General features: G+C 44.1%; 1 long non-coding RNA gene across 1 annotated transcript; it reads left to right on the top strand.

Annotated features, from left to right (window-relative positions):
- Nucleotides 1-1802: 1802 nt before the first annotated feature.
- On the top strand, nucleotides 1803-17202 carry LOC116451087. Its single transcript, XR_004243088.1, has 3 exons — nucleotides 1803-2115; nucleotides 4193-4319; nucleotides 16698-17202. It is a non-coding gene; the product is annotated as an uncharacterized LOC116451087 (long non-coding RNA).
- Nucleotides 17203-20207: the final 3005 nt, after the last annotated feature.

The raw sequence follows: 20207 nt of genomic DNA, 5'->3' as shown, positions 1-20207 counted from the left end.
TTAAAGGGAAAAAGAAAGATGCATCTGACTGCGGATTTCAGAGCTTTAAATGCTGTAACTCTGCAAACATCACCTCTTCTTGTTAAAATGCCAGAAATTACGGCTGCAGTAGTACAAGGAGCTAAGTGGTTTTTGGCCATAGATCTAGCAAATGCATTTTTCTTTAGCCCTTTAACAGAGAAACATCGGTAAAATTTTGGGGTTTACAGTTCAGGAGGGAAAAAAAAAATATTTCAGTTGAGTTCCTCAAGGATTTCACAAGCTCCTGTGATCTGTCACATACACATCACCTAAATGTGGGAGAAATTAGCCTGCAGGTCCAGGAGGTGTGTGACATCAGATGTGGCTCACACCTGAATTGGGTAGATTCTGGGGAACAAGAGTGTCAGCAGACTGGAAGATTTGGCTGCAATCCAGGAGGAAGGATTGAAGGTCAGCAGACAAAAGGTTCAATTAGTGCAACAAGAGGTAAAATATTTAGGAGCAATGCAAGGTATTGAAGGCCAGGCTCCTGATAAACAGAGTGTGGAATTAATTCCAAAGCTGCCCAGCCCCACTGCTCTGCCTAGCTAAGAGCACTGTACGGCACATTTAATTGTATGCAGGATTTTATTCTGATGTTCACTGAAGTGAGTCATCCTCCAGCTAAGCTTTTAGAGAAAACCAGGCAATGAGAGCAAGGTGCAGGCAAGCAGGCAGCTCAGTCAAGCTGAAGCCAGCCTAGCCCAAGCTGCAGTGCTGGGCTGTCTGGACCCAGGAAGCCTCCTCATGCATGGTTTGCCTCTGTCAGGCAGGGAAAAAAGTGCCAATTTGGCACAAAAAGAAAGATACCGTGTTCCAGGCTATTGTCTGTGCATCTCAAATCTTACTGACACTGCAACTCCTTGTCAAAAGGAATGAGTATATTTACTCTGGAAATCAGAAAAATTGGCTTGTCTTGTTGGAGGAAGGCCAGTGGCACAACACCCTAGTCATGCTTCCTTGAAATTCCAGGTGTTCAACACAGCACAGGATGGTGCCTATCGAGCTCTGGGTGGCAGCGCAGCCGCTGACGTGACTGGGAGAGTGAGACTGGAACGGGACACGAGGCACGAGCAGCTCTGTGCTCCAGTGGTGGAGGCTGCTGAAGAGGAGTCAGGTACTGCAGCCTCCTGGTGTGCAGTGGCCCGTGCAGGTTTAATTGCCTCTGTCAAAGTACATCCGCATAAGCCAGAAATCTGCTTTACAGGTGGGTCGGGCTGGTGTAGAGTGAGGCTGGCACAGGATGTGCTCCAGTGCGTGCGGAGAGGAGCAGGAGCAGCGGGGCAGGGCTCACCTCGCTCAGTACAAGTGGCAGCAATCCCATAGGCATTGTCAGCTGTGCTTCCCCCTGGACTGAGCAAACGAGGAGGAAGGATTTCATTTTGCTGAACAAGTTTTTCCCCTATCTAGTTACAAAGCAGCATCTGCACAGAGCAGAATGCCCACAAACCTCAGGATATGAAGAATTTAGCTTCTAAAGGAAGCTTTAAGGAAGTTAGTACAGGTGACTGGCAAAAACTAGGATGTGGTGTTCCCATCTAAATGACTCCACAAACAACTGCAGTCAGCCATGATTCTATTCCTCTTAAGACCTTGACATGAAGTGAGATATGATTCTGAGAGGACTGATGGTAAAAATTTCCTTATCAGATGAATAGCAACCGAAGGGTCTCACAGATTAATGAATAACAGGATCTGACAAACGACTGCAGCAGGATAATCAACAAATAGCTGAGCAATTAGGGCAAAATGTTCATAGAATAGATAAAAGGTAGAAAATGGTAAATAATCAACATGAAGAATGGTGAGTAGGGGCTCAGGTAGTATATCATGGGCTCCCAGGAAAGAACGCACCTTGGGCTGCGAGTGGGATGGATCTGGCACTAGCACAAATAAAGGCATTTCCATTGTTTATTAGTTCAAGTGAGTTCTGACAATGTCAGGCACCTTCATCAATCACAGCCAAAGCTTTGGAAAGCAGAAAAGCACTAAGCCATAAGGAAAGATGTCTTTACTTTTCAGATGACGGAAAGGAGTGAGTGTTAACCATCACCAGACCTGGATCAGCACAGAAACAGGGATCTGCTGTGGTGGGTAAGAATTGCTCTTCCAGCTGTGTTGTGCATCAGTGTTGCTGAAGCTGGGAACAGGGCTGGGTGGTGTTGGGGTCTTTCTGTTCTGCCCACGATGCGTGCACAGTCTGCATGCAGTGTGGTGTTGCCCGTGTTTCACACTTAGAGCTGTCAGGGATGCTCCCTGAGATACCCACATCTTCTCACTGGGTTGCACCCTCTCTGTCAGAGCAAAGCACTTTCTGTGGGCAGGGCAGATGGTCAGTGGGGTAAAAGCAGTACTGGGCAGTAGCTTGGGCTGGAGGTGGAGCTCTCTGGCCGGCATCCCCGATGTGTCTGAGTTCCCCGGTCATCCACGACTGGATATGTACAAGGATGGCTTAAAGCTGCATCAGCCTCACTTTCCCAGAGCCAGTCATGCTTTCCTGTGGCTGGAAGAAAAACACTAGCTCATCCAACAGCTTGAAAGTCCTTATGTTTTATTTCCTTTTCTCTTCCTTCCATTGCACAGTCCCATCCACTTTAATTTAAAAGTATTGCGTTCCCGCTTTCCTGAGAGGCCGGCGTGTGTCTAACAAGCAGTGTAGACACAGCCATGCACTATTGTTCCTGTCACCTCTAATCACACAGCCATCACCATCATGCTAAATCCCTTCCTCCCTCCTGCCTTCCTCCGGATCACACCACATCCTCCCTCACCCCTCATGGCAGCCTGCGCTGCTCTTTGTTTCTCCATCTTCGGCCCTCCCCAGCCTGCCCAAGCAATCCAGCAGCTCTGAAGGGGAAAACTGCCTTGTTATGGTGGAGGGTCTTTTTCCTCTCAGAGGAACTTGTTTCTTCTGCCATGAGCTAGGATGTCTTGAGAGGAAGCAAGCTAAAAACGTCTTTGAGCAGCCTCTTCTGTCCTGCCCTCCTGGTGCAAGTTGAAAATGAGAAGAAAAGGGGTGGGGGGGAAGATTAAAAAAATAAAGAAAAAGATCTTCAAAAAGGAAGACTCTTCCAGAGCCCAAACAATCAACGGATGATAGGAGATCAGGACTGCAGCTCCTGCCGGACGGGGAAGCCCTCGCTGCGTGGCCTGGGTGATGAGCTGAAAAGCTCCCTGCTCACGCTGCAAACAAAGCCTGGGCAGAGGGCAGAGGTAAAACCAACTGGGACCCGGCCTTCTAATCAGGCCCACGCTGTGAGCTCATAGCATTAATCCAGCGCCGGTGACACCGAGGCAGGAGGCCGGCGTGACCCCGAGCCCATCCAGCGCTGGCTCACACTACCCCGTACTGCTTGTTCCATTTAATAAACTCCATTGATATATTTAATAAAGACACCTCACACTTCCACAGTTTCATGTGTGACCTCTTTCTGTTTGCTATCAAAAACACAAAGTAAGAGAGTCAAGGATCATCAGCTGACGAGGCAAAACTGCCCCTTCCCCTGCTCTTCTATTTTTCTTGTGAATATCAGGTGCTTGGGAGGCAGCGGTTGCCTGTAATCCTTCCTGTCTCCCTTATAGAAGGGACAGACTCCTGTGAGAGCTCGGGAACAAGTTATAGCAGAACTGCCTGCAGTTTGGGCAGCTCCAGTCCCGCTCCTGCTTCAGTCAGACTCCTCGTGCCGTAACTCCTTTCCTGCCCAGAGGCTGAGTCAATGGGCCTCAGAGAACCTGTAGGCTCTGGGTAATGCTCTCAGCCCATCTCTGCCCAAATTTTTGGCAAGGAAGAAGGATTTGCAGCCACCAGGGACCAGGAGAAAACCATTACCACCCCTCAGTGAACCTCCTGAAGGTCCCTGGCTGTGCTGCACAAGCCAGGGGACTTTGGCTTCTGGAAAAAGGTCATCTGCCTCAGCAGAGAAGAAAAAAGATGGATCTGTACCTCTGTAACTTTTTCTAGGCAGGCTAAAGAAAAATGTGTAGAAAAAATGTATGGTTTAAAACCTAAAGAGTCAAGGAACAATTTGGTAGGTTTTAAGTTTTGAGCTTTCTGGGGGGTTTTTAATTACTATTTTATTTAGTGGTTGGATTTTTTTTTTTTTTTCCTGCATTAGAAGTAGTGTCAGTTGTCAAACAAGACTCTGGATTGATTTGGTTTTTTTATGTCTAGCTTTCAACATCCTCAAAGGCATCTAATTGTTCAGGACATACTGAGTATCTGCACTTACAGAAATCAAGCCTCGAGTTGAACTCCCCTGAAAGCCAGGCACCGGGAAGCCAAGATTAGTTTTCGGAAAGTAAGTGGTTTTCATTTTTTGGTTTCTCAAGGACTCTTTCAAGGGCCAAGCAGATGGCTGGGAGATCTACAGAATGGAAACCTGTGGTTCTAATGGGGACACAGAAGTGTGTGTGGAGGGGGTTGTTTGTTTGGGGTTTCTTTTAGCTAAATTGTCTTTTTGTTTGACAGTGATTTATGCTATTTATGCAGCTGGAATGCCAGTGCATTTTTTTCTATGTGGACTCCTCCTTTTCAACAAAGGACTGAGAAAATTGCCACACTAATTCTAGGAGCTTCCCAGCAGCTCTGAGGCATAACCAGAGGAGCAATTTCCAACTTAAAAATACAAAGGCAAACAACAGAAGAAAAGCACTGTTCAGTTCAGAAAGCAGCTCTGGCTCCATTCTCAGGGAGGTTCAGTGGAGATGTGGCTGGGTGTGTGTTGAAGCCTCAGCTGGTTTTTCAGGAGCACTGGGGGCTGTGTTGGCCTTCTGGCAGAGGTGACCTGCCTGGGAGAGGCTCCTTGTCCCCGAGGTGTGAGGGCTGTGGCAGAGGGAGGCAGCGGCTGCTCGGGGGTCCCCGTGTCCCCAGCACCGAGCCCCGCTGGCCCCAGGGCCTGGCGAGCCCCAGCCTTTGTACCCTGCTGAGGGCAAGCAAAACCCAGAGCGGGGCTATCAACTCCTGCCTCACCACTGGGCTGACCGACCTGCCCTGTGGCGTTAAGGACATAGTGCTGATCCTGCACCTGCACGGGGAAACTGAGTCACAGGGTAGGGGTGGTCCCTTCCTTGGGGAGCTCCACGTGTTCCCGGGGATCCTGCGCCCACTGAGCATGGCTTTCACTGGGGAAGTGCACAGACACCCCCTCATGTTTGCATGTATTTGCTGGATGGCTGTCCCACACATTTTCCTTGCTAGCCTGTCATAACCATTACTAAAATATGCTTATCTCATATATGCAAATAGCAGGATATTTATAAGATTCTTTGAAATTTCCATAATTGTGCTGTAAAAAAAAAATCTCTTTGCTTATCTCACAAAGTGTTGTAACCACAGTGTTACTTTTATTGAAATCCAAAAATCACTCAGCAAAATAAGAATAGTTAGAAAACTGTCAGGTTTTTATATTTTTGAAATAGAAGGGAAAGAAAGTGAGCAAACCAGGCTTTATTATTTTAAATTAGAAACTTTAATGCTCACCAAAAAGGATATAAACTGTAAATGTATTTTAGCAGTTCCTAGAGAAAAAGGGAGAGGTTTTAATAATAACATTGTGTGCTCCTATATCATTTCCATTAGAAAAATCTTGGAGCACTTTCAGCTTATTAAAGAATGGAATGCCTCAGAAGGCTCTTGGGAGGTACCATAGAAAAGTAAAGTAACAAATATAAATCCACATTATTCTCCATGCTGTGATTACCTGGAACTTCCCAGCCATCCTGGGCATGCACAGCTCCCCGTCACAGCTCGGGGCTGCCAGCCCCTGGCAGGGACAGGAGCTGCCCATGGCTCTGTGAGGGGCCCCACTGCTCCAAGCTGCTCATTTTGTGGGTGAGAGAACCAACCCATGGAAGGATTTTCCCAAATCTTGTGTCCTGCCCTGTGGGGACACACCAGGAGCTCTGCAGGGATTCCTGTGCCTCCTTTGGGGAATCCTGAAGGCTCTGTGGCCTCACATGAGTGGGTTCCTCACCAGGTTCCTCACACAGGAATATGTCGAGGCAGGCTCCAGTGAATCATCCTGGGAATGATGTGGAGAGGACAGAAAAATAAGATATTAACCTAAATTTAGCAAGAGTCATAAAATGTTCACTGGAACAACAAAAGGAGGAAGAGAGGCCGTAAAGGTAGGGGGTATTCTCTGTTCTGATGAAGAAAATAATATTGAAAAGTCCCCGGTGTTTAATTTCAGGAGATACAATAGACCGAGCGAGTGCCCAGAAGAGGAACAGCGTGTTAACATATCTTAGATAAACAGGAGCCAACTTGTTACCCTGACAGAAAAACGAGAGAGCCCATCAATGCAATGGGGGAGAATAATAAATTAAAAACCAGATGGTTCAAAGATGTGATTGCATCTTCAGCTTCAGCAGGAAGGAAGAAGGGGAATACATATGTTTTGCAGGCAGACCAGGAACACAAAAGCTGGGAAAAAATACAAGAACAGGAGAGGCAGGCTCATCATAATGAAATTAATTAAAAGAGCAGGACCTCAAGTTATTTTAGGTCCCAGTGGTAGAAACACCAGAATTCCAAGCTTCATTCTTCATTTATGCATAAAGTTTCCTGTTTCACCCATGCTCAAAAAAGGACCTCTTCCTTTCTGAGCTAGATAGTGAGTCAAGGCAGATGGGAATTATTCTGAGCTTGGAGAAAACAAAGAAGCACAAATTAATGGCTTACTGGCAGAAAGGCAGTTTAAAGCACTTTGCCAGAGCACATTTTATTCCTACATTTATCCTACATACATATTTTTTTCTTTAATTCTGTTCAGCACAGAAATGCATGACTAAGCAGAGATACATATCTGCCTTGTGCATAGGCTGGAGGGAGCATTAAAACAAGGAAAAAGCAGACAAAAGGAAGGGGGAAAAATCTGTAATGGCTGGTGCAATGACTTAACAACTTGCTGTGTGTCATTCAGCACACAGAAAATAGAACAACCCCATCTTGCCAGCCTGAACTCATCTCATCCCATCATTTCTGTGTGGGTTTATATGCATCTGCCTGCATTCTGTCACACATTCATGCACGTATGTACATGCACACCCGTATCTTACTGTTCCACATGCAGAAGCCCTGATTGAGTGTGGAGGAGTCCTCATGGCCGTGGGGACCTTGGCCAAAATCCCGCTTCTGCCATAATAGGAAGTTTTGACGTTGGCTTCAGAAGTGGCAGGGTTTTACTCCAGCTTCCTTTGCAGCAGTAAAGCTTTAAATCTGCAGCAAGGCTCTCCCTTGCCCAGGATTACATTCATCCATTTCTGTGAGAAATCTGGAAATTGTTTAACTGTGCAAATTTATCATGCATAAACAATTGAAGTTATGATGTCGATAATATTTCAGTCTTAATTTGGCAAAATGATGGAGGCAGAAACTCAAACTGTACCTGTGCTTGAAGAGTGTTGATTCTTTCATAACTATTAACTCTCAAGACCTCAGTTTGATATCCCTTGGGAACAGATTCCCTCTGCGCTTAGCGTGTTAGGAACAGGAGATCAGGAGGTGGAGGCTCAGTTCTTGCTATGAGACTTTCAGCTGCTTTCTTAGATTCCTGTCACCTCTTTTCCCCTTGTGTAAAATTAGGATAATGGCATTTCTTCATACGACAGTAGCGTAAAGCATTCATGTCTAAAATGCTCAGGTGGAAGGTGTTACATACTTCAGAGATTATTGTTTATTACCACGATTGCTATTACTGATATTTCTGAAAGTTTTGCTCTCACATATGTAATAAGGGTGAAATATTATGAACATTTTGCCTGATTTTGAACTTAAAACCAATTTTGTTCTGAATTAATTCCTTTGAATAGAATTATTCCTGAACTACATCAACTGGGGACCAGCTGCTGACCTCAAGTGTCTAAGAACTACAGATAATCACGGATGAAAAGAGACAAAAATACATTTTATCTAAGAAGTATCTAATGTTGTGATAGAAACTGAAATTAAAGTATAATCCAGAGAGAGAGAGAGAGAGAGGGAGAGAGAGTATTCTTTAATTAAAATCAGCTACCTCAAAAGATGGATTTTCTCAGGAGTGAAATTTGCACTGTGCTGAAGGCTTTCCACTTAAATCCTTGATGATGCAAGGAAAAAGAATTCTCAGGGAGTAATATTGGCATTAGCAGATAGCCACATGCCACTGCACAATAAGGAAAAATCTACCGAGAAAAAGACATATGGCCAATAGAATGGAAAGATGGACAAAACAGGAAACTCCCAGAAACACAGACACATGATTATTCAGTAGCAAATGAATAGTTAGGCAGAGGAAGAGACCTGAGATAGAGACTTGAAGATAGAGGAAGAAAAATAAAACCAGAAGCAGCAGAGATCAATGAAAACAATCAGCATTTTATGTTAAAAGGACCGAAAACAGGGCTTTAGATAACGTGTTCCCAATGATCCATCACCCCTCCCACCACCACTGCGGCAACTCCTGCCATGGAGCTCCTTGCCATGGAGCAAGGCATGGAGATTGTATGGACCCAGCGTGGGAACAGCAGGTGAGAGGCACAGCGTTGATTTGGGGTGGTTCTGGGGCTGGGCAGGCAGGGCCTTCCCCAGCCTGGAGAGATGCTGCTGCTGCTGCTGCTGCTGCTGCTGCTGCTGCTGCTGCTGCTGGCAGCGGGTGCTGCAGGGGAGCGCTGCCCACGGTGCCTTGGTGGGAATCCCGCTCCCTGCCCGCGTTAGCTGCCATCACAGATGGCTTCCTGCAATACAGAGAAGGCTCCTGGCAAGGCAGTGTGCTGGATAACTCTAGAACTGGCTGTGTGGAAGTATTACCTCGCAGCAGCACCCATTCACCAGCATTTATTCCATTGTGTGCAGCAGAGTAGATTCGAGCAGCTACTTCACACTGGTTTCCTCGCACATGCAAATCTCTCTTGCATGAGTCTTGTCTGACAACCAGGTGGGCTCTGTGAGAAGTGGTTCTGCTGCACTGAGGAAAATGTATCTCTTTTTTTAAAATCTTACTTTTTTTCTTCCTTTTTCAAATAAAATATTTCAGAGCTAAAGTGGAGGAGCTGCTGCAGTGGTGTCACATCTCTGGAGAAATGGGCAGGGGTGTGGACAGCAGCAGAGCACCTTCCCTGTGCTCGGGGCACCTTATTGCCAGGGAGAGGATACACATAGCTCCAGTGCCTATAAATACCTTACAGCTTTGCTCTGTGTGATGCAAATGTTTTTGTAGAAAGGGCCTAAACCCAAATTGTTAGTCTAATATTGGCCACGGTATTGCAGCCAGGCAGGATGGGATATGTAGCAGGGACTTCTTAATGTGTCAGATTAAAAAACCTGTGCAAATCTTGGCTGAGTTCAGGTTCCCAAAGAGCTGATGTGGATTCAGGACAAATTTCAGTTCAAGCAGAAGGGTTGGCTAATCACTAAAATACATCATACAGGTAATCTGGCTCACAGTCCCAGACCCTTAGAGGTATTTTAATACCCACAGTACTCCAAGTGCTAAAACAGCTTGGCCAAACTTGGCATTAGCTACCAGCAGCTCCTGAAAGGAAAACAGAACTCGCAGCAGTAAAAGAGCGAGGCCTTCTCGGTGCTGTGACTTACATGGGAAATCAGTGGATCATCCTGAGCTGAGCTCCACGTTCCCAAAGCTGTGGTTTCCCATGGCACCTCTCAGCACTCCTCCCTGGCACAGCCCTGCCAGTCCTGTGGCACAGACGCCGCGGTGCCGCGAGCCCCCGTGAGCGCGGGGCTGGGCGCTCGTGGGAGAGGAGAGGAGAGGAGCTGAGTCCAGCCATGGTGGTGCATGCTGGCGAGCAGTGTTCACATATTAACAGATTTCCACTCAAACTGGCAAATAGGAATGTCTATGTTAGAAATGCTGTGTGAAAGCCAAGGCAACAAAAGTCAAAATGTGCATATGAGAATATGTGGCACACACAGTATATGTCACAATGTTTACCATCACTTCAAAACATGCACCCGCCCACAGTTCTTCACTAGCAGCATCCTGGAACTTCTCCAGTTGGGATTTGCTATATGAAGCAAAAGTCAATTAAAATCAGCCATTATTGTACAGATCATGAGATCCATAGTACGAGATCCCATACTCATCCCAGATGCTCATTAATAGCAGTGTGCTGTAAACAAGTCCAGGACAATTGCTTGGGGTTTGTATACTTTTCTGATTGCTGTGTTTGCTCAGTTAACATATAACATTTTTAAATGGGTTGGATTAAAATTTTTAGCAAATATCAAATTCCCCAGAAACACAGTTCTGTTGCATTCTGGAACGGTTTCAAATGTAGGTCAGAGTCAGTAAGTATGTTTAGCTAATGAAAACAGAGGCGGGGGGAGAAGGATTTGGGGAAAGGGAAATTCTGTCTACCCAGATTGCTAGAAGAGCACCAGCTCGCCCACCTCCTTCAGCAGAGCCTGCTGCTGGGTGAGGTGTGGTGACTCATCTCTGCATCACACGAATCCCACTTTTTTAGCCTGGAAAGTCACCACCTGCTAAAGGCCTGGTGTGCTTGGTTGGGTTCTCTCAGTGTCTTGAGGAGCTCTTCCACGTAGTTGGGGAAATGTGATGTTCCAGGGAGGTGAACAGTGCAGTCCCCAGTTCAGAAGCTCACGTGCCTGTACAAATCCAAACACACATTTGTTTGTGAAGAGTTACTGGGCTGATTCAGAGAAATCCATGCAAGAACGGCCTGGAGCTGAGATCGTTCTGCGCGGTGGGTGGAGGCTTCCAGTCCTTCAGGTCGAGCTGAGCACCAGCATCCATCTTCCAGCTCGCAGGTAAAACCCAGAATTACAGGTGAACCTGACCCTTCATTCTTGCTCAGAAACAAAGCACTGGCAGGGCTTTTTCAGTCAGACAAAACATCAACTCAATATGAAACAAACATCTTTGTTTTGGAAAGGGATACCCCCACCGCTACACACACACACAAATGCACACACTAATTTTTAGGGCTGTTTTATAAACAAAAAATCTGTAATTAGAGCAATTTTATTTGCAATTAGCATGGATAAGTTGTTTGCTTTAGTGCCAACATCTGTAGCAATGGAAGTGCACTTGCTCTTTTGTTTTCAACTCTTTCACTACCTCTTTAGTTTCAAGGTGAGATCAGTATCTGGAAAAATGATGTAATTTATGCTGTTATCATTTTATGAACTTCAGCAAATCTACTCCTGATAATGTATTATAATTATACTGGTAATCAGAACTGGATTTGAAAATGTAGGAAGCCTGGTGCCAACTGCCACTGTGTGTCTGACCAGATCAGAAAGTGAAAACAACAGTTACTGGCATTTATTGTCAGAGGAGCTTCAACTCAAGTTTGCAGACAGATATGGACTGCAAAAATTAAATGGTTGCTCATTTCACATGTATACCTAATTTCTGTGGATTTTGAGGCCGGCATCCTAACCTCTGTCATGCTTGTTCCCATTTTCTTCTCAGTTTTCTTTTAAGACAAGCTTCCCTACTCTAAAGCCAAATGCAGTGTTCCCTGCTGTGATGGATTCCTTCTTTTTCCTTCCTAATTGGAGCCATTTCATCAGATCGAATTTTGACAAAGATAGTAATTGTCATCCAATTTTAAGGCAATGACAAGATCAATATGAATTCTCAGATGACAAGTATTATTACTGGGTGAGCACAAAGAAACAAAGAAAACGAAAAATCCATTTTCCAGGGATCAAAACAGAGGCACATGCTTGCCTTGATCCACGTGTATGTGAATCCTGTTACAACAATAGAGGCTGTGCCTGTGGATGGATGGGATAGAACAGATGGCCTTTGCCAGGCAAATAGTGCAGGAAAACGAGCACCCAGTGCTTTGGTACATTGCAGCTTGGGTAATGTAGGAGTCAATTAACTTGCCACCAAACAGGCTTACAGGGAAAATTACCCACAGCCCCATCTCAGAGAATTCTGCTCCTCCTTAACATTTTGTGCTCCTTCTGTTCCCCAAATGTCAGGAGTAAATACCCAAGAAAATCCTATTTCTTTAAGGTAAATATATTCAAAGTATATTTATGTAGGCAGAAGTACTTGATTATTTTTATAACATTGTTTAAATGAGATGATCTGATTAGTTAATGGCCCAAAGGGTTCAGACAGAGTTCAAATAAGGATCTAAAATGTGTAGCAGCATCTTCAGACGTTTTCTGCACCATGTGGTTTTGGGAGAGATTCTGCCATGTATGCATAACTTGCCAGATACTGTCACTTTGTTTTAGTAGGTTCAGCCTGCAACAAGACATTTCTTCAAGGCATTTGACCCTCAGAGGTCAGCTCTTGTTCCATATTTGCTACTCAGTGTGCATCCAGGTTCCCACTGCAGGGCTGCTCTGCACATGCTCATCTGGCTATTGAACCAGACCTCCTGCTTTCCCACCCCCAAAGCATTAAATCCAAGGAATTAGACCCTGCATGGGTTGTTTTTTTTCTTTTGCAGTATTTATATTCAAAATACATTTTAACTGAGGAAAGGCAAAATAATACATGGTTGTCGTACTAATTGGCAGCTGCTATGGGTAACAACCATGACAAGTTTCAGCTCTGTCCACTTCAACCCAGCCAAGTCATTAAAGGTTTCCAGGCAGAGAATTGGGTTATGAAACTCAGTATATGCTGGTAGCTATGCTGGTGCCCCTGCATTGCTAAGCACATTCTCAACCATCCAAATGCAGGTTCAGTAGGATTATGATCCGTGGAGGAAGGCCTCAGCCAAGCACTGAAAAGATGTTTGTGAGCCTCCAAAATATAAATAAAATATTTACAAAGAGAATAATTGACTTTTGATGTTTACTTCAGGCTATGGTTAAGCAGGCAGTGTCTGCACTAAGCAATGCAGTGACCACCTGCCACAAATGCTGTGATATTTGACAGATCCTTTTTTGCCAAGAACTATAATTCCTATTTAAATCTAAATAGAGGAGCCATGAATGCAGATTTCTCATCACAAAGACGCTGATGTTAATCCCCAGTACAGAAAAATAAGAAAAGCCAGAACGTTTTATTGGATTTTATATGGAAGATAATTAAACAGTATTTCTTCTTTACTTGGTATACAGCATCCCATCAACCTTCCTGCTGAAATTTGTTTATAAAGAAAGCCAGAAAGTTTTATTACATTTTTATGTAAAAGAAAATTAGCATTTTGCGTATTTGAACTTACATTAGAATTACAAAAAGCGGGTAAACAAAAAATGACCAAAGAGCGATGAAAATAAACAGGAAAGAAAAAAAGTAAAGAAAGCATAACACATACTCATACACACAATTTCATATTCTAAGCATGCAAACCAAATAAATGCTTGTGTGCATATGTATGTATTGTATACATTCATACCAAGCAGTTCTGAAAACCTAAGCTCGTGAAAGTGAGGAAATGCTAGAGCTAGGCCCTAATTTGGCCTTTTTGATTGTGTGCACACGAATGTAGGCTGGGGTTTTTTTCCACACACACCCCACAGAAGGTGGTGCAGTGTAGGCAGAAACTGGCTGTGAGAATGATGTAATCTCTCAGAGAGCTGCTATGCAGGAGCCTGTTTCTTTTCTGCCCACAAGCCAGTTTGGTATTTTGGACGTACCCAAGGAAGTTCTCTTAGCATGTTTCCCAGCAGGTGGGTGCTGCCAATCTGAGGCTGTACGAGAATATGTCTGAGGGTGCACTTAAAGCAGGCTTATTAATGGGGGGCAGGGGGGGAGACAGGGCGGGCTGTATCCAAGGTTGCATCCTCGGCATTTAAGAATGCTTCACTTCAGCCTGTGCTGCCATTTACTGCATTATGTGATGCATGTGGATTTTCCAAACAAAAGATGTTTATGAGGAGAGTATATTTTAAGATCCCTTTCATGACTGCACAGACCCCTCTCCAAGCAGATGGCCTGACAGTTGCAAGAAAACTATTCATAAGCCAGAAGTAGCATTTAAAATTCTTTTTTAAAAAGACAGTTTGTTCTCCACGTACATTTTAAGCAGGTACTAATTCTGTCCATGGCAGCACCTTCCCCGACCCAGCGGCAGCAGCGCAGCCCAGGCTGCCTTGGACCTGCGCCCTCCTGGGTGCTCCCACCACCGCCCCAGGTATGGGCACCACTAAAACTCCAGTTCCACTGCTGCTAACTTGGAGTAACATTGGAGGTACAGCAGTTTCCCTTTTATACCCAAAATAGGTGGTATCCACAGCAAAAATATTTGTTTAGAGTATGTAAGGGTGTGGAAACAAGAACTTTCCAAGGACGTGGATATGTTTAATTCCATTTTCGTTTGCAGCCTTGACTGTTACCGAGCTGTTGTTGATGATCTTTGGGGAAAATAACCAGCTGAGAACAAAATCAGTAAACCTGAGCCACTTCACCATTACTAAGTTCATGTATTCTGGGAGAAATCTGAAGCAATGGCTTCATACAGCTGCATTTGCTGACCCTTTTAATTGCCTTCTACAGAACCTCCTTCTTGAAGGAAACGAGCGCTTCCATATCATGCGCTTGATAAATAAATAATGCCATCCCTCTGGAGACAAAAATTCCATCTCTAGCACAAGGACAGGGACTAAGCGTCCTTCCACTTTGGGGAGATGGTTTGTTTTTGCTTTTCCTTCACCTCAGGAACTGGGGCTTATTATTTGTCACATCAAACACATTTAGAAATATTTCTGAGAAATTTGCCTAATATCCTGCAGCAAGGAGTTGCAGGGTTGATTATACACTTCACGAATGTTTTCAGCATTTTTCCTTCACCTTTCCATGCATATTTGTGCTTCAGAGAAAACAGAATAAATAGCCCCTTCTCTCTGCTTCTGTTATATCATCTTTTACCCTTGTGTTTGGTAAACTAAACAATGCTAGTCTTTCTAATCACTTTTTTCCTCTCGTGTTTAATCATCTTTGCTGCACTTTTTTGCTGCAGAAGTACATACATGTGGGCATATACACCCTGGAGCAACCAAAGTCTTCTAAGAACAGGTTTTAAGGCTTCATAGAGATTTGCTCCTTGCTCCCAAAACAATCCCTGTTCATCTCATTCTAAATTCACTTTTAGAAACAGGGTCCCCTGGCGCAGGTGCTGAGATGTGTGTGCAGATGGGCAGGTTTAAAAGTGAGGAGCAGGACAGGGAGGGCGGGGAGGCTTCACCTCATGCTCAGCCCAGTGAGCACCAGGGCAGCCCAGACCTGCTGCAGAAACAAAGCCAGAGACCGGACCAGGGTTAGAAATACTTTGTGCTGTGTGAGGATGAGCCTTCCTAAGGCGCACCTTTCAGACAGAGAATTTGTAGATGGTATTGTCTCATCTTCCTGAGGCTCACCTCCACTCCAGGCTGCCTTTGTCCTTCACTCACCCTGCAGAGCACTGCAGAAGCTCTGTGAGCAGTGATGGTAAGAGTAGATCTGGTGCTGCAGCTCCACTCAGCCCAAGAGAGAACATGAAGGAGGAATAAAGGAAGGTGAAACCTCAAGGAGAAATACTCTCTCCAGTTAGGACCAGGGTCCTCATGGACATGCAGTCAAGGAGGCGGGCGCTTCTCTTTTGGCAGCCTTTTGTTCTCTGTCCTGCAGAAGCTTTTTGCTTGTTCCTTTCTAGATCCAGAATCTCTGTGTATTATAAAGGGCAGAACTTTTCCTGGGGAAACACAGCACACACTCCATCGGGGGAGTGGACTGGCTGTACATAGGTTAGCTGAAGACCAAGGCCAAATATGTTTTGGGTAGGATTCCCGCAATCTAATTTGAGCCCTCCTACTTTCCTTTCACTCTTAAAATCAAACTGAATACACCTTGTCCTTGGGAAGTTCTTTGCTAATCCTGTTTGTAGTTTTAAATGCTATGTAAACATTTTCATTGTGGATTAATACACTGCTTCAAAGCAGTGGAGATTTTAAGATTGCCATTAATTCAAAGAGACTTCTGTTACTATTACGGTTCTTTTGGAAACCATTCAATGCCCTTTTGAAGGCTTTGCACTAGAGTGCTAAATGAATGCTATCAAAGGCCATATTAAAGAGGATTGTATATAGTTGACCAGGGTTCATGCCAGGGCCTAGTTTTAGACAGTATCTTACATTGAAAATATGATTCTTCAATTATACCTTCTATTGCAGAAATGAAATTACCTTGAATGCTTGGTGTAGGAGGCTTATTTCTTAGAATACAGTAGTAAATGGTCAAATGCTTCCTCACAGTAAAACATATCTGATTAAAAAATGAGAGAGAGAGAAAAATGTGAAAATCAAAATCAGTCATAAGAGCCCTGGGATCAGTGAAAAGACAGCTTAGACAAAGGCTCTGCATTTGAGTAGCCCAAATAATTCCAGGATTGTCTGAATGCTTCAAGTAGGTGTCTAAAGAGCCTAGTGTTCTGCCAGCTGATTCAGGATGCTGCAAAGGGGGATCAGAGGGCCAAAGTGAATATGCAGAAGCTTTTAAACACATTCCCACTATTCATGGTAATCAAAGTGATTTGCAAATACATCTTCTTAGCAAGACTTAACATCTTTGAGATCACAATCGTAAAAAATAATTGATACAATTAGAGGTATGAAGCTACGTTTTGTGTAACTGCAGCTATTCACATTTATTACATTTCTAAGCGTTTTCTTGTCTGCTTTCCCAACTCATAATGTACATCTGATTTATTTGGAGAATAATAGCGTTGCAGTCCTTCCCTGGTTTTTTTTTTCTGCAATGTTTTAGGTGTGGCTTCACCGTGCAGAGGGTCCAGCCCTGCAGGGCCACACCAGGCCTTGGCCAGCCTGCTCCGGCAGGCAGTGCTGGCACCTTGGGCTTGGCGTTGATTGAATTGAGTGGCTGCTGCTGCTGCAAATACATACAACCTACTGTGGAGCTTCCAAACAGCCTGCCTGCCTAATTCCAGGATTACAGCGCTTAAGGACAGGTAAGGATGATGAACAAGTGGAAAGGATCTTATGTCCTTACATCCACAGGGAGTTTTGTGCCTCTGTCCCGTTGGCATTACTCATGTAAGCCTCTCATTCATCCACCTTGGGAAGACTGATTTGCTCAGCCTTTGGTGTTCTGCTCAGGTTTTGATGTGCTAGCTGAGGAAACTCAGTGATTGCTTGTGTGTTTGGGAATTAGTTATGAATTTAGACTGTATAAAGCAATCTTGTGGACTCCTGCTTCATTAGTAATCCGATCTGCTAGCCACTGCACTGCCTTAGTTCACACCGCGGGTGCCATCGCTGGAAGGAGCGGACACTTGTGTGCAAGGTGGGATGTGGACTTTCACCAACTCTTTGCATTAAATTCCTGCCATCCTCCTCTTATGAGGAGGGCAGCTTATGATGAGAGGCCAGAGCACCGAGAAGTGTTGTTCTCCCTGCTGAAAACTTGCCCTATGAAAAAGAGTCCATTGATTTTCTTTCCCAGAGAAAGCGAGTCAGAGTGCAGCGGTCTGGCTTGCTGGGCATGGACGTGCACCCTGAGAATCTCATTCTCCTGCTGTCTTCAGAGACAGAGTAAAATGTCCCAAGAGCTACAGTCAAAAAGCAGAACACAGGAGTGAAGTGGTTATTTTCTTCTTTTCACCAGTCTCCTTCTTTTCTTATTTGTAAACTAATTAAAATTGTTCTTAGGAGTATACAAAGCAATTTGATACCCTGAGCCACCACCTGTAGGAATCTTATTGTTTGGTAAAAAAGGAATTATTTTTGTTTTCCAGAAGAGACCTGGATAGGACAAAGAAACATTTCTATATTGTATGCATTAGCAAGAAGGATTAGACAGGCTGTAATCTTGGTCAGTCTGACTTCTACAATTATGGAAAATTACAATGATTGATGTTAGTTGCAATTTATCTTATTGCACAAACTGGTACAGGATGAATCTTCCCTTTCGAAATACATATTTCACTAAAACTAGAATACATATGAAGTGATTTCTTTTTCTTTCTTTTCCCCATCAGATTGATAATAGTCTGTGTAGGAAAGGGCTGAAAAACACAAAAAGAAAAAGTTGGAGCTATTTGAATTGTCATGGCAATATCCTAGATTTTTCAAGAAGTTTGGTTCTGTTTAGCTAGTCACTTTAATTTTCCTTCACTAACTTGTCTCCATTCTCTGCCACAATGATAATTCTTTATATGACTGTCAGCCCTTTGCATTGTGACAGCTTAAATTAATGTTTTGATATTTCTCTCTTTGTAAGAATACAACAAAGAAGACAACTGCCAAGGATAGGACAGAAACTATATGACTGCAAAACAGACACTGCGCACCAATAAAGCCAGAAGGAAAAATGTTCATGTTATTGCCTTGTTAATAAGCTTTTGAAACAACTAATCCTGAAGTCGTTGAGTTCCCTAGGCTAGTATGGCCCTTGTGCTTCATCTGGGTTGTGGGAAACTTCTTCCGGGGGACCTTGGACATTTCTGGGAATACTTCAGCCCGGTGATGTTGGGGTGGTTTAATACCTCAGGCAGGCTCATTCAGCCTCTGGTACTGCACTAACCACAAATGTAAGCTGTGGTGGATTAGCCCATTTTACCCTCATAATTATTCCACTTCTGCACAGTGGAAACCCTTTTGCAAACTAATACATGTTCATCTCATTTTTACACACCACCTCTCCAAGTGTTAAGAGGATCAATAACGGGAATTCCAAAAGGAAGGTGCAGGAGGAGTTGGAAGGATTTGATTTGGCACTTACAAAAGAAATGATGAAAAGGAATTGTCTTAAGATTTTGTGGAGGTTTATACCAATCCTTATCTAAGGTTCAAGGCCTTTAGCAGTGTCGTTCCTGCTCTTAATGTATGCTTCGAAAATCCCAACCCATCTGGCATTGCCGTAAATGAAGCTTGACTTCAATGAGCATGGTGTTTTTCAATGTTCTTTAAAAAATCCTTTTAAAAAGATCTGAGATATTCAGATGCAGTTTAATGTTTCAGTATAGCTGAGGATTTCATTATTACCTTCTCTCATTTTTATCATTTTCCGTCTGTTTTTCCTCTCACACATTCCTTCAGGACCTGGCCTCACCTGAGAGATGAGGAATTTAAATGAAAGTAGAACAACAACAAAAAAAAAATCAATTAATCCATTCTTTGTGGCAGAAGCCACCAGATGATGCTGTTACTCTTACAGCTTCTTAGCATGTGAGCAAGATTTCAGTTTTTGAAGGAATGTTGCATTGTTATTAGCTTAGTTTTACAGTAATCCTCCGAGAGAAGCTACCAGCAGAGTGTTTTCTGCTGTATTCTCTGTAGGATGCAGTTCTTGGGACAAATTACTTTCCTTGGAGTTAAATGTGCAGTGCCATGCTGCAAAGTAGTGTGCTCCAGAAGGAGGAGGATCTTCTGTGATCACTGCAGGTACCACTGTTACAGGGTAAAAATAATAATTTTTTTTTAAAAATCATAGAATGGGTTTCACTTAGGTCAAAGTCCACATTAATTTCTGTTTTACCAACAGATCAGTGCCAAACCCCCGAATTCTGTCCCTGTAGAGAAAGAAGCGAGAGTTGTCACAGATGGAACACACTGAAGAAGGAAAGGACACTCATCACTGCAGGTGTGCTGGGCAAAGTCCGAGAACCGTAAGGAGTGCACTGTTTGGATCTCAAACCATCCCCTGACCTGTGCCTCTCCCTCTTTAACAGAGAGCTGGTCCCAGAGAGCTTCAAAGAATAGATCAAAAGTGTGAGCTGTACTATTTATCTCAATGGACCACAAGTGCTGAAAGCTAGAGATGAAAAATTTAACATCAGATTTGTCAAATATTTCACTGCTGATGGGATCATTTTAGCAGAAATGACCAATGGCAGTGCTTATCCATCAAATTGAAGGTTTAATATAAAAAATAAATAACATGGGAGATAGGGCTTCTACTGGATGATTCATTTATGCATTTTAATTAAAACACTTGATTGTTTAAATGCAAATGAAGCAAACTCAGAAATGCCAGCGCATTGCATCAGCGTGCTGAAATCCCAGCGGCAGCAGGGGCTGGGTTCGCTCAGGTGTGAGGATGGTAGTGGAGCATACGGGAAAGTTTCACTGTCTCTGCAGAAGGTATTGCCACCAGCTGCTCCTTACTCTGCTTCTACCAGCAGAGTAGCCCCACAAATGAGAGCTCCTGTGGAACAGCCCCACAAATGAGAGCTCCTGCCCCAGCCAAGCTGGGCCTGGACACTGATCTCAAGCTGGGCAGTTGTACTGAGGGGCACATGCCAACGTTCAAACAGTG

Source organism: Corvus moneduloides, chromosome 14, assembly GCF_009650955.1.
Source record: "Corvus moneduloides isolate bCorMon1 chromosome 14, bCorMon1.pri, whole genome shotgun sequence".
NCBI lineage: Eukaryota > Metazoa > Chordata > Aves > Passeriformes > Corvidae > Corvus > Corvus moneduloides.
Note: the sequence above shows the minus strand (reverse complement) of the source record. Positions and strands in the feature narration are given on the sequence as shown.